At 44.7% G+C, this 9,098-nt stretch overlaps 1 long non-coding RNA gene across 1 annotated transcript; it reads right to left on the bottom strand.

Annotated features, from left to right (window-relative positions):
- Positions 1-1,932: 1,932 nt before the first annotated feature.
- Positions 1,933-5,528, bottom strand: LOC144166119 (uncharacterized). Its single transcript, XR_013321585.1, has 2 exons — positions 5,468-5,528; positions 1,933-2,081 (listed from the first exon to the last, which is right to left on the bottom strand). It is a non-coding gene; the product is annotated as an uncharacterized LOC144166119 (long non-coding RNA).
- Between the last annotated feature and the right edge of the window lie 3,570 nt (positions 5,529-9,098).

The following is a 9,098-nucleotide window of genomic DNA, read 5'->3' as shown; positions in this document are numbered from 1 at the left end:
TACTAACGGGAGTCGAAGGAATCCAAACACACATGTGAGGGAGCACCGAAGTAATCTACTTACAGCTGCACACCTACGCCACACAAAACACGGCTTTCAAGCTCCACTAAGGTCTGGTTACGTCCACTGAATGCGAAAGCAATGCGGCTTCTGCTTACGACAGTTTACTTATACATGACGTGTGTGGTCAGATGCTACATGACGTTCTCATGGTACATATGCCTAACTAATTACCAGAAAAATGTTCTGAGTGGCCGTTGACGCAGGCAGCACCCACTCTACGAGATTGGGCAATCCAAAACATCCCAGAGAATCTGAAAGCCTATTCGAAACCTCCCGACACCTGGCTGGGTGTGGCATTCACTTGCCACCCATACCTAGCACGTACGCACTCGGGAGAGCTGCTCTGTAAAGATGACAGCTGCGTAATCCACGTTCAAGGCCGCTTCACCAATTTTAGCGGCTTCCTATATTGAATTCGTATTAAAAGCGCGCCAAATACCTCACGTTCTCTTACTAGTACTTTAATGCAAATGAAATTGTAATAAATGCACACGTGATCAATGTTATCACAAGCCAGTTTCTACCGGTTGGGTCCTAATTTACACTACTGGACTGGTATAGAACCCACAGCCTGATTGCTATTCACCGCCCTACATGTATGTTTTTTTTTCAAGCAAGCAAATGCCAAAGCGAAGAATATTCTGCAATATGCATATAGTACACAAATTGCGGATTTTCTTTGCCAAAAAAACTGGGCATGTTTGTCAATGTTGTAAAAACTGCGCGTGGAAGACAAGACAAAAAGCAAGGACAGTGCTGGCGCAGTCCTACCCTTTCCTTTTTGTCTTGTCTCTCATGCACAGCTTTTCCAGCTTTGAAATGCCGTACCAACTAGCCCTACAATACGCTGTACAGAGCATGTTTATTTTCGTTGATTTATTGGCACCTATTCTGTACATTTTATGGAACAACGAGCAAAAGACGATGCCGATTGCCCGGTTTTGCATTTCCTTGTTTGAAAAGAACCGACATAGAGCGGTGATTAGAAATCATGTGGTGGGTTCTATGCCATCAGTGTCAATCAGGCATAGCCGCTAGACACTGACATCACATTCTTCTCGAATTCCGCCCCCTATTCTTTCTTATATGTGCTCTATTCTTCAACCAATCCAAATATACCATCGACATTCGCTCCTTAAAATCACTTTAGCCAAATTGTTTGGAGGAGGCAACGTCGACAACGAAGGCCTTTTGGCAAAAACACTGCGTCTGGTAAGGCAATAAAATGGTTGCTCTATATAAGCGGCTCCGCTATTATGCAGTCGATTCAGACTATTGTAAAACAATTTATCGAGATTCGAGCGCCACTGGTTCTAAAATTTCGCTTGCTTGGTACTTCACTGAAAAAATAAGCACGATGTAGAGACTGCTATTTTTGTAGGGGAATTTTTATTGTGCTTCCTAACCATTAAACGTTCAACACAATAGTGTTCACTGCTTGCGTTCCATTAAGCATATGTTTCAACATTCACAGACTTAAAAATATTCAGGACGATCGTGAAACGCCATGGATGTACAACCACATTCAATTACGCAATATCACAGCACAAGGTCATTTAGGGAACAGCGAAATGTGAGGGCTCAGTTTTTGAAACTCCGGTACTTCCGATATACATTAGGTGGTCGATGGGATAAAGGCGACAGAAACTGTTTTAGGATTGCAGTGTTTTCCAAAGAAATTATTCCGTAGTTTCACAGAGGGTGATACCTTCACGACTATTGAACGGGTCGCTAACTGCGTTACTCGCCAGCATTATTCCTGTTTAACACTTCACTCGGAGCTAATTCGTGATGGCAATTATATATTTCACACAAGTTTGGTACATTCAATAATTTATTGTCCAATCGGGTTGATGGTGTGTACCACCACAGCAGTGTTTGCTTCAACAGTAAACCAAGCTTTTACTTCTGCGAGGCAGAGTCTTCGGCCCGCGCCATGGCATTTTCTGCACGGAACATGATTCCGCCGGCTCCACCAACTCCACCTCCTAGAGCGGTGCCCGGGGTAGCAAGCATGCCTGCAAACGGAGAAGCATTGGAATAAGAAAGATTTTCCTACACAAACTATTCGTCAATGAGTTTGGCGTGTGGGATCTTAAACAGTAATTTCGCTCCAAAGTTACCTGGCTTGTCATGTGGCGTAAACACAATCTAGAAAACCACTTTCTATGACGGGTTGGTTATTCATGTGATTGCCTTCGTCACTATATTGGCGGTGAGATGTTTGAGCGCGCCCTCCCGCCCCCCGTCCCTGGCCAGGACATTAGCTTAGGGACTCGCGCCGCTGTCGTATGCTAGACTCCACTTGTGAGCGGCAGCAGTGCCTGTGATAGAAATCGCCCGCTTTGATGCTTTAGTGTACTGAAAAGCGTATTTCCAGTAATTCGGGTCTTTTTTTCAGCTCATTACAGCTCTTAATAATTGCAAGCTGTATCACGCACAAGCTTGCAACACACGAGGAGAGAGAGAACAACTTTCTTCAGATTATCGGTGAGAACTTTGACCGTCACTCGTCCTTTCTAGATTATTTGCGAGGTACAGTGCTCAAAAACTCAGAAATTACGCCTTGGGCTAGTGCATGTGATTTTCATTCTAATATAATGATAAGAAGTTACGGACGGGAAAAATCTGGTGCGGACAAGCATCAGACGTAAACCGAGACGAAAAAATTGCCCCCACCTCCCCGAAGGGAATCGTGAGGAAGTGCGAATGCATTTCTTGCGCCGAGAGTACACGGCGTAGTAATTGTGCCATCGCCTTGAGAGACGCAGTACCGGCGAGGGGGAGCTGTCAGGCGAGGGGAGAGCCGCGCGCCGAGGGTGAGTGCAAACCTAACGGGGGGAGAGGCGCGCCAGCTGCAGAGCATGTGACGTCACGGCGCGAGGAGAGGGGGAGCAGACGCAAATGCGCCAGCGCGCGGTCACGTGGGAGTGTGACGTCACGGCGCGAGGAGCGGTGCGGGAGCCGGCGCGGGCGCGCGCAGCCACGGCGCGGGAGGCGGAGCGCGCGCGGGTCACGTGGGGTGTGACGTCGCTGCGCCATTACTACAGACGCTCCTCTCCGCTCCTCGCGCCGTTGCTAGGGGAGGGGAGGAGGAGCAATGCGGACGGCGGATTCAGGGTCGCTTATAAAGTGCATCGCACTTAAATTATTTATTAATTCACAGTCTGGTGCCTTACAGTGTAATGGTTCCTGGGAATCGCAATGTGATCACACGGGGGAGTTTACGTTAACTCACTGGCGAATGCCAACGGATTTTAACTTTACCCCCCTCATAGCATCACCCCTTGCATTCGCACTTAACCATGTTCACCCTCGGGGAAATGCCTGGGAGTTTTATTCCTGGCCAATCTCCCACGTGGGTATGTGCCATGTCAGCGGCCAGGCAGCGCGCGCCCATCTCCCCCCGTTGCTAAGGAAGACGAAAAGCGCGCGCACCCGCAGCTGTTGCTATGCGGACGGCGGAAGGTTCGGGGTCGCTTATAAAGTGCATTCGCACTTAAAAGAATCAGCAGGTAGAGCGAGCCCGAGTGAAGCAGACGACAAATGCGAGAATCTCTAAGCCGATATCTTGGAGGCACTCTTCACAGCGCCGCCCATGGTGGTGTTCACCATCAATAACTAGCTAATCTGGAGTTACCAAAACCCTATTGCTGAAGGACGTGTCCAAGCGGCCAGGCTATCGGCCACTTTCACTTCACCAACATTTGCATGCACGTAGGGGATTAAAATATTTCCTATGTTCACGACCAGCTCTGGTCTCCAGTACCAGATAGAACGCGATTTCAGCACTTTTGTTTGAAAAATCAGATTCAATTGACGGACGGACGTATGTAACGACTCTAGAATTCTTTGACTAGTACGTATGGAATTCACTTTGGTACGTGTAACCTAGCACGCCAAGGCACAGCATTGCCGCAGGAATAAAGCGTTTGGCAAGGAGCTTTTCACTGTAATTGCTTTCACAAGTGCGGGAACATAAGTATTCAACAGCCCTAAAATATTTGTTAAAAATAATTACGAAAAAGTACGTATGTGCGTTTTTCTGAAATACACTATGCCCTGCGCAAGGAAATCAATGTCTGTATTTTATTATGCCCTAGGGAACCGAAGGGGCCTAGTTCATATCCTACTTCCCCGCTGAAATAAGCACGGGTATTGTGTTGACGATTTTTTTTAGTTGAAGCATATCTCTGGGAACCCGGGGGGTTATTGACGGCAACCTTCTGCCGCCACCTTTTTTTTCATGGAGGCATTTGTTTCCCAAACGCAAACTTTGAATTGCTGGTGAACTCCTTAACTAGCTTTTGGTCAGCCCGAGGGAATAATTGCAGCTGTTAACAAAATGTTGATAAATATGCGGATCAAAGCGACAAAAAACACCGCTGATCTCGACTATCCGTTTTTTTTTAATTTTAGTTCTTGATAGCGAAAAGTTTGATACGCAGTAGAGGAAGGGAGCGAAGCGGGTCTGCCACAGCCCCGCACTAAACGCAACGCCACGCTTTGAGGTATAACGCCGTCAGAAGGTATTCCGTGCGCGATGTGAAGAGTGTGGCGTTCCTTCGCCTGTAGTAAAGTCCAAGTTTAAGTTTACCTAGCATTAGGCCCTAACATATAAACTGACACCTAATGTAACAGGTGGAAGTTAGATTGGGGTCCACCGGCACCCATTTAAAAAATAAGGTACTTCTATGTAGTGTTTGCGATTTACGTCATATAGTATGCAAGCAAAACATCGCCCTAACGTTTGCTTACCCGGCAGATACCGTCGCTCGTTTCTGTTTAACTGGCGAAGTGATGCTTCCAAACCTCAATAGAACCTCAGTGCGGTATTCTACCGGGCCATATAAACATAAATGCAGACTATAGCTGCTGTGTTTACTGCAGACATTGTTGAGGCTTGCAGTACTACTTGCATACATCAATCACTTACTTACAGAACTAGCCCGTGAGGTGAACCATAAAAAACCGTGCTCCTACTTGGGACCTACCAAGCGTACTTTGACGCTCAGCAAATTTCTACCTATGCAAACTAGCCCAGGCCCACCTTGGGTTATTGGAAAGGGCTTTATAAGAAAGAATTCACGCTTTTTCTACACAATACGTTGTTCTCGGGAAGACAACGCGTTCAATCAAAACATTTCAGGCACGTGTACTCACTACAATTTAATTTTATTCGGATAAACAGGCGTTGAGAAGCTAAAAAGTGCCTTACAGTTCTTTCAGGTTCAGGTTGGTTGGATTTTCATTGTTGCATGCAGATATTTGGTAGAAAAGTAAAAACACATAACCAATGTTCATCCACTTTTCTAGGGCTCGAGAAAAAAGAGGAATAATGCTGTCTACTCGAAAAAACACCGAAGCGGCTTCGATGAACAGCTCCTTAAAAAAGTGCAGTTACCCAGGATGATGGCAACCACGACCAGAATCTGGATTCCAAGGAGGCGGAACATTGCGGTATCGGTGGCTGAAATAAAATAGAGAGTTTATTGAAAAATGGTAATATTATGATTAGTACATCACGCTCCCGTAAAGCTTATTTCAATAACTTTCAGAGCTTCTGAAAAAGGACTGCACGAACCTCTGGACACGTCGGAAGTCGGATGGTGATGTGATTCTTCAACCAGGGATAAGCCCCATCAAGTGAGATTGCGGAGGATATGAGAGTTTTGTGAGGACCGTGTTCTTGGGGAATAAGGAAAATTTATACTGATGTTTCAGGACAAACCCCGGATTCGTCAAGGTAATAAAAGTAGTCAGGATTTTTTTCATGCATTTAGACAGGAGCCGGGAGTCGCGTTTGTTCGCCTAAATGAATGTTTCAAACGCAAAAGCTTCATAAACCAGTTCTAAATTTGGGAACTAAAGTTTTAAATGCTGATAAATGTACGCAACATGCTTCGGGTCACAGTGTACATTTCTAGTTCCAATTTCATGAAAGAAATATATATGCGGGAGTTGCATGAAAGAGCCTCTTATTTAAAAAAATCACTCAAGTTATGTTTGCTCTTTAAGGATTATTGCTACCGCAGTGAGTAATACCTTACCGAGTAGCTTCAAGAAGGCTTCGACAATACGCTAGCCGATGTTGGGTGGTTTTATATAGGCGAATCAGTGACCTATTCTGTTCTTTTACTTAGAGTCCTCTGCTAAAACGGGCGAAACAAGTCAGTATGTGGTTTTCTATTTAGCTTTCATAAATCACAGATATAGCAAGGAAGTTTTCAATTAGCGTGTTCGAAAAACAAGGTAATTGAAAATGTAAGAACACGAGAGAAACAATTTCCGGGATTTTTTTGATTTAGTACTTAAACTAAAGTTTATTTTTCGATTTTCGACGGGAAAACAAATGCGGCAACATACGGCCAAAACCTCATCCGCATTACCTTCATTCCATCTTTCTGTGACACATGCGTCTCAAATTGGACGACTCGCAAATTGCTTTCTGCTGCGCACTACCTCGTTCAAGTGAGCGCAAGTAGAAATTACCCAGTACGACGAATCGCTTTTATTTTTTGTTCTTCCGCACATGTAGTCGGAACATCGAAGTCAAGTACGTCGCTAAAAAAAGCAGTATTTGTAGCTGTTATCATGTTTGCGGAAAACCCCTTTTGTTATGAAAACTGGACCTCACATGCAGATGCGGCATCCGTCCTACATTTCTTGTTTTAGGTAGTCTTTTGGGTACATATTGCGTAATAAATTCTTCGGCCAAATGTCACTGCAATATATGACCTGCGTACACGTTGCAGTAATGCCGTAATTTAAAGTGCAGTTTATATACTCAAAGTACCTATAGTTTTAAAAAGCTGAGAAAGCAAGCGGTTGTTTAAAAGCAGGCCTGTGTACCCCAGCGTGCTTACGTACTTGCTTGAAGTAGGAAAGCTAGAACTTGCTTTACACGAACTCCATAGATGGCATGTCTTTCTATTTTAAGTTTTCTAGCACCAGTAGCACGAGTGCTCAAAAGTTAAACAAATAAAAAACGAACTAAAATATTTTTAAACATTGGTTGCGTTGTTCTGGCCTCTTTACAAAAAAGCTGGAACAACAGATTGACGAGGCCAAATAGCCGTAATACCTGAGGAAAGAGCCGCGCTTTGAACATCTAATGAAAATGTGCACTGTTATATTATAGCAAAAATTGTATTCGTTCGCCAAGATAAAACAATTTCTGCCAAACATAGACAAGCGAGTGGTTAATAACAAAGAAATTCAGTTTTACAAGTACATTGCAATGTATGTAACCTAATAATAATACTATGCAGACATAAGCTTCATGGTCAATCTTGGCAAATACAAACCAAATTAGGAGATGCAAACCATTTATACGAACAAAACTACAGACATACTAATAACTTTATAGGTCGCTGAGGCTGAGTCTTCGAAATTTACCAGGTTTGAGTTTCTCCAATAAACTTAAATTACGTCTTTTGTTGCAAATATAGGGCACTGTGTACTTCAGTGATCGTACAAACCGTGTGCGGCAAAGAACACTGATACATCGTCCTAATTCTGTTACATTTCACAAGTTACCAAGACATGACCGGTAGCGGTGAGCCAAAAAAGGGCCCATCTCCCCGCGAGGGGGACTCGAGTAAATGCGTCGCATAGGGGGTGGGTGTATTGCGTTAACGTTTAGTGTTTGGGGATTTGGTGGTAGTGAATGCGTTGTATCAGCAGCTTTTTGACGTAGTTTGAATGAGTCAAGGATATAAGGCGCGTTCGTAGCCTTTCATTCTGTGTCGGTTTTGTGGCGCAGTGGGAAGAGCACCATGTACCTCGTGTTCCACTCACAGGTAGTGAATGCGTTGTATCAGCAGCTCCTTGACGTAGTTTGAATGAGTCAAGGATATAAGGCGCGTTCGTAGCCTTCCATTCTGTGTCGGATTTGTGGCGCAGTGGGTAGAGCCCCATGTACCTTGCGTTCCGCCCGCAGGGCCGTGGGATCGAAACCAGGCGCCGGTAAGTATTATTTTTTATTTAGTGTAGGGGAAGGGGTGCGGGCCTGTTGCTGAAAGCGAGGAGAGTAGCGTGATGCGGGAGAGGAGGACTGGGGGAGAGGGCGCACCTGGAACAGCTCTTGCGGACGCCGAGGCACGCCAATGCCGGGTGACATCGTGAGTTAAAGAAATGCTCTGCATTTAAAATGTAGTTCATACAGCAGGCGGTTATTAAAAATTTGCTGAATGCTGCGGAGTGGGTGTTAGTGAAACAAAGGTTTAGTGGGGTGCAGACATGTCACCTTGTCAATTCACCTGAATACTTTTTTTTCAAGATAAAGAGAGTATCAAAATTCTTTTAATTGCCATTCCCCACTCTACTGTGCAGTAGCTCAAGTGAGACCTAAAGAAGGAACGGTAAAGTTCCAGTTTCACCGAGGTAGGAACCTTAACGCGGCATCGGTATATCGCTACAACTGCGCGGGATAGTTTTGCGGCCTAATCATCTGTGTAAGCGTCCCATGTCATGGGATTGGAAAGGAACGCAAAAAAGTAATTTATGTGCATTGAATATACTTATGAAGGACTTCTCGAAATAAGACCGCCCATCACAGGTATGCGTGTTTTTATGCAGCAAACAATACGCTTTTAAAATTTGCGCCTTAATTGCAAATTGAGTTTTGTTATTAATAACTACCTGCTTTTTTGCAGTACCTCCCATCTTTTTTCAAAGATAGGGAGAAAATAATAAATAATACGGTGAGACCTTATGTGAGCAAGTAAGGCTTTTCTTGGAAATTCAACTCGGATTCAAGAAACACAGTTCGACTAATGCTGACGAAGGCCACGGCTGAAGTTCAATGCAGTGCTTCCATTACAGACAGAAGGTATTACTGAGGCTTTCAGTCGCAAACAGCTAAGTACGCTCCACCGGTTGTCTCCGCTACTTTTTTTACATACTCATCATTATCCTATGGACTTGCAAGTTCATCTGCTTCAACAGCACCATATCACCATCATCGTGGATTCGTAGGCACGGAGGTCACCGCCTGCAGGTTGCGGCGAGGTTGGAGTAAATAAACGATTCAC

The sequence above is a fragment of the Haemaphysalis longicornis genome, unplaced genomic scaffold (assembly GCF_048455015.1).
Source record: "Haemaphysalis longicornis isolate Haplotype H1 unplaced genomic scaffold, Haemaphysalis longicornis Haplotype H1 scaffold_16, whole genome shotgun sequence".
NCBI classification, from domain to species: domain Eukaryota; kingdom Metazoa; phylum Arthropoda; class Arachnida; order Ixodida; family Ixodidae; genus Haemaphysalis; species Haemaphysalis longicornis.
This window is presented reverse-complemented; position numbering and strand designations above follow the sequence as displayed.